The sequence below is a fragment of the Aegilops tauschii genome, chromosome 3, assembly GCF_002575655.3.
Source record: "Aegilops tauschii subsp. strangulata cultivar AL8/78 chromosome 3, Aet v6.0, whole genome shotgun sequence".
Classification (NCBI taxonomy): domain Eukaryota; kingdom Viridiplantae; phylum Streptophyta; class Magnoliopsida; order Poales; family Poaceae; genus Aegilops; species Aegilops tauschii.
In genome coordinates this window covers 472498006-472507195 of record NC_053037.3, presented here as the reverse complement: position 1 = coordinate 472507195, position 9190 = coordinate 472498006, and the positions used below count along the sequence as shown (strand labels likewise).

General features: G+C 46.1%; 1 pseudogene; it reads left to right on the top strand.

The window, feature by feature from the left end:
* The first annotated feature begins 365 nt into the window (after positions 1–365).
* Positions 366–3588, top strand: LOC109760642 (WUSCHEL-related homeobox 5-like; annotated as a pseudogene).
* Positions 3589–9190: the final 5602 nt, after the last annotated feature.

Genomic DNA, 9190 nt, shown 5'->3' with positions numbered 1-9190 from the left:
TAACCGAGAGTCACTTGATGTACGTCAATACAATCTGAGCCCCTCTTCACCTGCCGACTCCACGCCTTTTAACCTCGTGGCAACACGGCCCGCCCGGTGCCATTCAGTGCCCGTGTCTACGCATATTTCTGTATAGATCTAACAACTAAGGAATATGATCCCACTTTCAGGGAAGAAAACACAGAAACCGTTTGACAGCGTGAGTCACTAGATGGGCGAATAGATTGAGAGGGAGCACAACAGGCTATGTGTCTTTTACGTGCTATAATTTGTAGAAAGTTAATTTTCCGTAATGATACCAGCTTGTACGTTACTATATGTGAAGTCTTATTGTTATCACACAAACCCGGTACGCGACAGACTTCTGTTAGCTGACTTTCAATGGCTGACATATGGATCCACAAACATACTGGCCCACTTGTCACTGCCCAGAGTCACTTGATGTACGTCAAGTCAATTTGAGCCCCTCTCCGGCCATCCCTCGTCACCTTTTGACCGCGCGGCAGCACGGCCAGCCCGGTGCCGTTCGGCGCCTGAGTGCACGCGCTCCACGCCCCTTCTCTCCTCCAAACCCTTACCCTCCAAGCACCTTTAAAACCCCCAGCACCCCTCCCGACTGCAAGCACACACAATCGCAAAGGCTAGCCAAGCGCAAAGAAGATCCATATACATCCTCCCTAGCTAGCCATGGAGAGCGTTGGCCACCACGACGAAGCCGCCACCCGCCTGTCCCTTTCCCCTCCCCGCCGGCACCGCTCTCCCTGACGCCATCGCCCAACTCGGCGGCGCTGGTGAACGCGCACTGGGTGCCGACCAGGGAGCAGCTCGCCGTGCTGGAGGGGCTGTACCGCCAGGGGATGCGCACCCCCACCGCCGAGGAGATACATCAGGTGACGGCGAGGCTGCAGGAGCACGGGCCCATCGAGGGTAGGAACGTGTTCCACTGGTTCCAGAACCAGCACGTCCGACTGCGCCAGAGGGAGAAGCAGCAGCGGTCCGACTACTTCGCCAGGCAGTTTCGCCGTCCCCAGCCGCTACCCGTGCTCCACAGCCCCTCTGGCCACCCCTTCTCCCCGGTCTAGCTGCAGGCGCCGCCGGCGCCGAACACTCCTGCATGCAATGGAGAAGGTACGCCCGGACACGAACGCTCCATCTCCGCCTTCGACACGCCATTCAATTAAATCTACTTTTGGCAATTGGCATGTACGTCTTGATTAGCTTACAAATGCGCCTGTGCGCTTCCTAGCCTAGCTTTATGTTTGGGTTTTAGCTGGAAGGGATATGCATCTACGACTTTCCATTGCAACCCACACGGCTTTCATGCGTCTGCTGGTCAAAGCTGGTCGTTGGATGGGATGGCATCCATCTGGGCAAATTACTAGCACGCATGAATGTTGACTCATCTATAGTCGTCGTTTCAGAAAGTGACATGATGGTAGTTTGGCATCATCTTTTCGCTTGTAGTAGCACCTGCCGTTTATCGTTTTTGCCAGCACTATGTGTCAACCGGCTGATCTTTTGCAAAGATCAGCCGGGTAGCTAGCTGGCCGTAAGAGCTGTACCTCGATAGATGTTGGATCAAGCAGTAGCCATCGCCTCGCAACATCGCTCGTGTTGCGAGCCGTCGTCCTGGCAACATCATCCGTGCCGCGAGCCGTGGCTGCAAAATGTCGCCGTTGTTGTGAAAGTTGTGGTCGCAACACCGACGATGTTGCAAAACCCGGAGGCTTGCGGCACCCAGCCTTGCTCACAGCCGTAACTTGCAATAGTGCCGTCTGTTGAGGTCATCACACCCATGACTCCACCGCTCCTTCGCAGCTACGGGGGCTGCCGCTCGCAGCATTGTTCGATGGTCTTCTCTGGCAGCGATGGTGCAGCGCCCCTGCACAAAAATTGCGGTGATGGTGCATGGCTCCAAAAAGGAGATGCCATGCAACAACGGCAACAACCTTGAAGGATCAGTATGGTAGCTGCTTGGAGAGGAATTGGACAGGCATGACCTGCCAAACAAAAATCAATTTGGTGAAAAGGGCATGTGTCGGGAAGAAGACGATGACTCGAGGAGATAAGGTTGCATATGTGGCTGATTCGTAGTACGTGTAGCGCTCGGCTGGTCGGTCCGCAACACGCCCCGCATTGCGCTCAGCTGCCTGCAACACGATCAACATTGCAAACACCTCTGAGTGGTCAGAAGGGTGTTGCGCGCCGCACGATCAAACGTTGAAGAGTCCGTTGAGGAGAATCCTTTTCCTTCTCATCTTGCCCACGAAGTGTCGCTGCGTAGAGTGTCAATGGAGCAGGGAAACCCTTGCAGTCATGGTCACACGATTTTACGTTGCAGGGCTAGGCTATGCATCCTGCTGCTGCTACCTTCTGTAGCTCTTTTAATCTTTTCTGCACTGTACATGAATGCGCGCATGCCCCAGATTGGATGGAATTAACCGTCCTACACCGACGTGTCCAGACCTAGCGATAAATTCTGCTCATATTGTAGGAAGATGGAAAATTTCTTGTGGGCCTCACAGTGGAACGACGCGTGCCAGCCAATCCAGCAGCGAGTAGTTTGTGTTTGTACCATTTTTTATTTATTAACTTGATCAAAATGACCATGATCGATTTATATTGCTCCTGTTTCTTTGAGTATCAACGAAACCAACTTCATTTATTATAAGAGAAATCTGTTTGGATATTCAGTGTAAGTTTATGAGCTTTCTGCTTTCCGATATTTTGCTCGACGTTGAGCAAAATATGGGAAACACACAAAAGATACTATCAATCCAAACATGCCCTCGAATTTTGGTTATACTGACATATTTTTCGTTGGATCCATATTCCTTTTTCTTGCAGCAATGTACATGCAGCAGCCATGCTACATGTCAGGCCAGCAGCACAGGCCGTGGCTAATGCAACCTACTACTCACAGATGCAGCCGCAGATAATGTATCCGAGTGCGGAGATGATGGCGCATGGCAATGTACAGGCACAGGCGCAGGCCGCCATGTACTACCAGGCAGCATCTCCGAACAACTCCAACACTCAACAAATGCGCGTACTCCAGTTCCCCCCGGCCGCCGGCAGCTACGGGGCGCCTGACGCCTACTCCCACCGCCCCGTGCTTCTGAATCTGTTCCCACAGCACCCCACCTTTGCAAATCGCAAGAAGACCCATCGCGTCGGGAGCGTTGGCTCCGTGAGGCCATCGACCTCAGGGTCGATCTCTTGGGAAACGGAGAGTCCCAAGATCCCCAATAGACACATTTTTGTCGATCTATGACTTCTTTGGTGAAGGCTACTGAAGGTGATGCATGATTGTTGATATGCTCGACAAGTACTTTGTTGAAATCATATAAGCTATCTCTCAGTCTCATGGACAAGCCATTGAGTAGATGTACCAGTTTTCTTTCATGGGATATTTAGTTGGAATGTTGGTTTACTTAGGTAATTAGGAGGAAAATGTGTATTGCTTCATAAACTTGAAGCGTGCATCGGAAACCTTGTTAAATTTCATTGAGTTAGTCCAGTTAATTTTTTTATTGCAAGGTGCATGTTCTATTTTGGTTTTAGCTTGTTTCATCATATCATTCATCTAACCATGGGCATGGAACAGTCGCCAATGTTCTCAATAGATTTCAGGTATCACCCCCTTTTCATAAGAATATAATTTTCCTGTTACTTTTAAAGGTCTATTTGAAATGATTGTAAGTTTTGAATGTCTACCGACGTTTTGTTCTCGCTTGAGATACAAATACATGTGGGTACACACAAACTATAACCGCTCCAAACATCCCTTTAGAGAAACTCGGAGGTGTATAGAATTTTCTTTTCTTGTGAGAAAAAGAGGTATATTGTTCGATTAGTTGTTTAAGTCAGGAAGTGTGAAGCACACACAAGCATATCATGTGTAAACATTGTAGACGAGATAAGTATCATGGTCAAGCTCACACTACAATTTTGCTCGACATACCTAATGTTTTAGGCGTTACTGTCACATACCAAATTTCACAAATTTGACCCTCATTAGCTTTGCATTCTTTCTCTGGATTAATTCCAGAAAATGGTTAGCCCATTTTCCAAAAGGAAATTGAGCTTGAGCTTAACTTGTAAATCTTTTTCTAACTATATATTCTCTTCCAATATAAAAATTACAAGCCCAAGATTGTTGAGTAAGCATTTTTTCTTCAAAATAATCCCTTTTTAAACCCCTTTGTGAAGAGGCACCTTTTTAGACACAAATTTTCTGCCAACAAAATTACGGTAGTATCTTATGACCATGTATATTCCAACTATGCTAATACATGAGATGCTCCAGTACAATTTTTTATTTCCAAAACTACCAAAGTAACAAAAAAAATTGGTATCTAACCTTTGAGTATTGACCCCAAACTTTTTGTGTAGTCTGTACACCTCATTCAAAAGCTACCCTATTAGTTTCAGCCCCAAGATTTTCCATTTGATACCCAAACTATTTTTTTCTTCAAATCTCGGCAGTAGAAAATTTGCACCATTTTAGTGAAGTGTCATTTCATCTGAAATCTTCGTAGATCCTACAAAACACCTAGGGACCCGGCCATACCAACTTGCAGCCCAAACATCGGGCCCTAGGCTCGAAACCATGTCTATGCTGATGATGGCGGTGGTAACCACACATGACAGAGCGGCAATAGTGCAGAAACAATTTTTTGTTGCGTACTGCTCACGTTGTGGCACTTCTACCGCGTTGTTTCACGATTGTGCACTCGTGGACGCATCCTGCACCCCTCCCCTCACGACCCCCTCTTTCACTCACTGTCTCGGTCAGGCCATGAGCTCCGCCTCAGGCACGCGTCGAGATGAAACTGCCACCACAATCTCCACAGTGGCAAACCACCGGCGCCACCTAAAAATATCTAGCAAGCACTCCCATGGACACCATTACCTCTGGGAACACCGGAGATGTCTTCAATGATCCAACCCGAGCAGTCAGTCGCCATGACCACGAGCTTAGCTAGAAATAGAGCCCCTCCCTAGCCACTCAAAGCACCCGCGTCAGCGGGGATGGAGATGGGGTCCCCTCGACACCACCCTGACAAGGCGGCCTCGGTGTCATCGAGCACAAGATCAAGCTAGGTGTGTGAAAGGGTGCTCAAGAGCTCGGTCTCGATCACTTGCCTCCTCGGGTGCACAAGCCACCTATTGTGGTCGTCCCACCTCTAAGGACAGGAGGAAGAACATGTCAGAAAAATCCCATGCCCCTCGTAGGATGGGCTCTGACATGTCCCATGCTGGAGTGAGTCATGTATGGTCTTGTCGCATCCCAGGTAATGGACGTGAGATGGGATGCTTCAAGGGGAAGCTAAGCCCATGATGGCATATGTCAGGAGAGGACGACTCTGAGAACAACTCTTGATGTCCTCTGGGATCCCCGAGGCTCTAATAACCCACAAGTGTAGGGGATCTATTGTAGCCTTTTAGATAATTAAGAGTGTCAAACCCAATGAGGAGTTAAAGGTAGTATTTGTATTCTCTAAGGTTCTATCAACCATAGATACAACCCTATGTACACCAAATGTTTGCTTTACCTAGAAACAAGAAATGAAACTCTTTTACAGTTATAAAAGGGATAGTTGGCAAGAAAGTGACGAACTTGGAAATAATGGTTTGTTGATGTAATGCAAAGGAACAAAAAGTAAAAGATAGCGAGTGTGGAATAGCTGCGATAGGAGGTGAAGAATTGTCCCTAGGCAATTGGCTACAATAATCATATATTGCAGTTTTATGTGAGAGAGGCCTATGCTAACTTACAACAAAATCCATTGATAACATGTACGTATGATTGAAACCCCTATCAAGCGTCCACAAATAGTAAAGATTCATTACGGTAAAAAACAACCATAGTTATCTCAACATACTACTAAGTACTAACCCTAAAGTGTGATCCACATACACACAAACTTGATCATATTTGGCACACCGTCTGGTCTCTGCATAGTTATCTCAACATACTACTAACCCTAATGTTTGACCCACATACCTGCGTGCTCATATGATGGGCACCAAAGGACAACAACACATCAACATACAACTCAAATCAGTCATAATATATCGCCAATGAATAACATGACAAAACGAATCTACTCGGACATAATAAAGTTGCAATAGATCATTGGATACTAATTAATAGCATGAACCACCTTGTTTAAGCAGAGGATTACAAAGGTGTATGGGAGAGTGGACAAAACTATAGAGAGGGAGGAAGGCGATGGAGATGGTGTTGAAGTTGATGGAGGTGATGGACGATGACTGTGATTTTGGTTTCCCCAGCATCATTCTGGCATTGCTGGAAGAGAGGGGGAGAGGGGCCCACCCTCCTTGTTCTTCCTTGGCCTCCTCAATAGGTGGTGATAGGTTTCCTCCTCTAGTACATTCTGTCCATGGCCCCAGAGGGCGAAAGCCCCCTCCGGCATTTGATCTCTATTATGATTTTCTCTCCATTTCTGCTACTTTCCTAAGTCGTTTCACCATTTCTTAAGCTAGATGAGTTTTTGTGCCAATTGGCGTGGAGATCAACTGTAGCTAGAAGTTAAGGGAACTACATGGAACATAAAACGGAAGTCAGGTGAACTATTTGAAGAGACCAACAGAAGCCATTGGCGTAAAGACCAATTGCAGCCAAGAAGAGAAGCGACCAACTGCTCGAAGTTAAGCGAATTATTTGGAGGTTTTTTCCCTTAGCTGCATGCAAATGATTATGGTTATAATGTGTTTGTATTTTCCTTGATGATGCTCATTCCCATAGCTGATACTATGAGAAGGTTCTACGCGATACTCAGAAGCTTTATTTATCGGTACATAAACCATTTTCTTGAGAAGGTGAATGTACTATGAAGATTTTTTAATACTTCGGCCTTTCCTCATCTCATAATTGCGAGGAAACAACAAAAACAAAGAAATAAAGTAATTCATTGGCCAGTCAGAGCAAGCCAATGACCGCAATGATAGAAAGGGGAACCGCACCCCCCACAACAAATTACCTAAACCATCTGAATCGTGGACCCCCACCCAAAAGCACATGGTTAGAAGGAAGCCAGGTGAACTGACCAGATGATTCACATGCCAGGGGAGAGCCCGATCAATGAGAACATGCAGCAGCATCGTACTAAGGCCAGGCAGAGATTCCAAAACACGCCATCCAGCCAGGCGCAACGTCCAAACGTCGGGCAGATAACAATGTGCAAAGTCTGGGCAGACAACCAAAACACGCCATCCGGGCAGACCGCAACATGTAATGGTCGGGCAGACAGCCAAAACACACCATCCGGGCAGACCACGACGTGCAAAGGCCAGGAAGACAGCCAAAACACGCCTTCCAAGCAGACCACAATGTGCAAAGACTGGACAGATAGATCAATCCAACCGCGGCAAACAAAGCTAGATGATACCTCAAACGAAGCAAAACAATACAGGATCTATATGCGATCTTGCATGCAAGGCTGGATGTACACCATCTCGTCAGTGCCTTACCTCTGCGCAAGAAGATGGGACCAAATTCATTGATGGTGAGTAGCTAAGCCTTACGGGTGTTTCCAACGCATACGTCTTTTTTCATGATGTGATCCACCAATCGACCGTCAAAAAGGGCATAGGAATGACCAATCATCCCAGGCTCAGTCGAGCATCACTCCATTGGGTGCCCAAAGAGGCAAACCAGCACCCAACACATGGGAACATCAAGAAATGAAACCAAAACGCCAAATGAACCATTTCAAGGAGTTCTTTTTGGGAATCATCTTCATTATATGATGCAAATTAAAAGCAAAGGGGCCACCCATTCCAACACCGAGACCTGCAGCAAAATTGGGTTCTTTTTCTCCATGAGTCTCGGGACTACCCGAGAGGTACTGATAAGACTATTAAAGAACGCGGCAACCACTAGGAGCGCATCCACGAGACAAACACCATAGCTATCATTTAAAGAAGAGACAAATAAAATAAGCACGGAAGCGCTCCACAGGAGCTCCAAAAGCACCATGAATACAGTCACACCGCAGGAAAAATGAAAGACACGACAAACCAAAGGCATCGGGTTTATGAACATCTACTTTACGATCGTAAAAACAGGATTGGATTCCACCATCACTGAGATAGCGGAAGAACACAAAAGAAATCATCAAGGCATCGAATGCTATAGTCAGCGGGTCCAAAACGACCTTTGATCCAAGACACCACATACTAAGATTACACAACAAACATTCCGGCAAACACCTCACGAAATGTCTAACATCTCCTCGTACCCGCAACACCTCTCTAAGCATAGCTAGGCAGAACACGAAGGTAAACATGTTTAGCATGATAGAGAATCATGAGGTAAATGAAGAAACATAACACTAGTAGATAACTCACAAGAGATAACTCTACCGAAGGTAAATCTTCTATATCTAAATAGCTAGCCCCCACTAACCTATTTTTTTTACTATGTCCCACTAACCTATTTCTCTCAACATGCAAGGATGCCACCTCATCACACAACATGCATGGGGAAAGGCCCGCTCCCACTAATCTATTTTTTTCAACATGCAAGAATGCCACAATATCATGCAACATGTATGGGAAAAGACTCACCTCAACATGCAAACATACATGAGAATTGTCATTTCATTATGTTATTTATATTTAATAAATAATTTACAACTACACAATAACTAATATGTATTAGCAGTTTTAGCTCTTATACTATTACTCCAAATATTCATGTTTCATGTGGTGAATCTCACTAAAAAATGTTGCAAATTATTCCCGCAACAACGTGCAGGGAATCATCTAGTTACTAAAAGTAATGCGGTAAGAGAGAGAGAGAGAGAGAGAGAGAGAGAGAGAGAGAGAGAGAACTAGTGGTGCGCGATGGCGATAAGATATTTGTTTGGCGAGTTCAATCTTTGGTAGAAGAGCTACATCTAGTTGGAGGGACTTGTGATTGCACATAGGAGCAAACCCCCTCCCTCCTATTCTCCTCAACATGAAGTCCCTTGAACTTTAGTTCATTTTACTCGTTGTAGATCCTTCTCAGCGATCTCCAAACCTTCAGCAGACTTTGTCTTCGGTGACCATAATAACTCTTAGTCACTCAGACAGAAGCCTAATCGTCTAGAGAGTTAGTAGCTCTCAATAGAAATAGGCTCAAATCAATCTCAACTTAGATCTATGTGATGCTCAA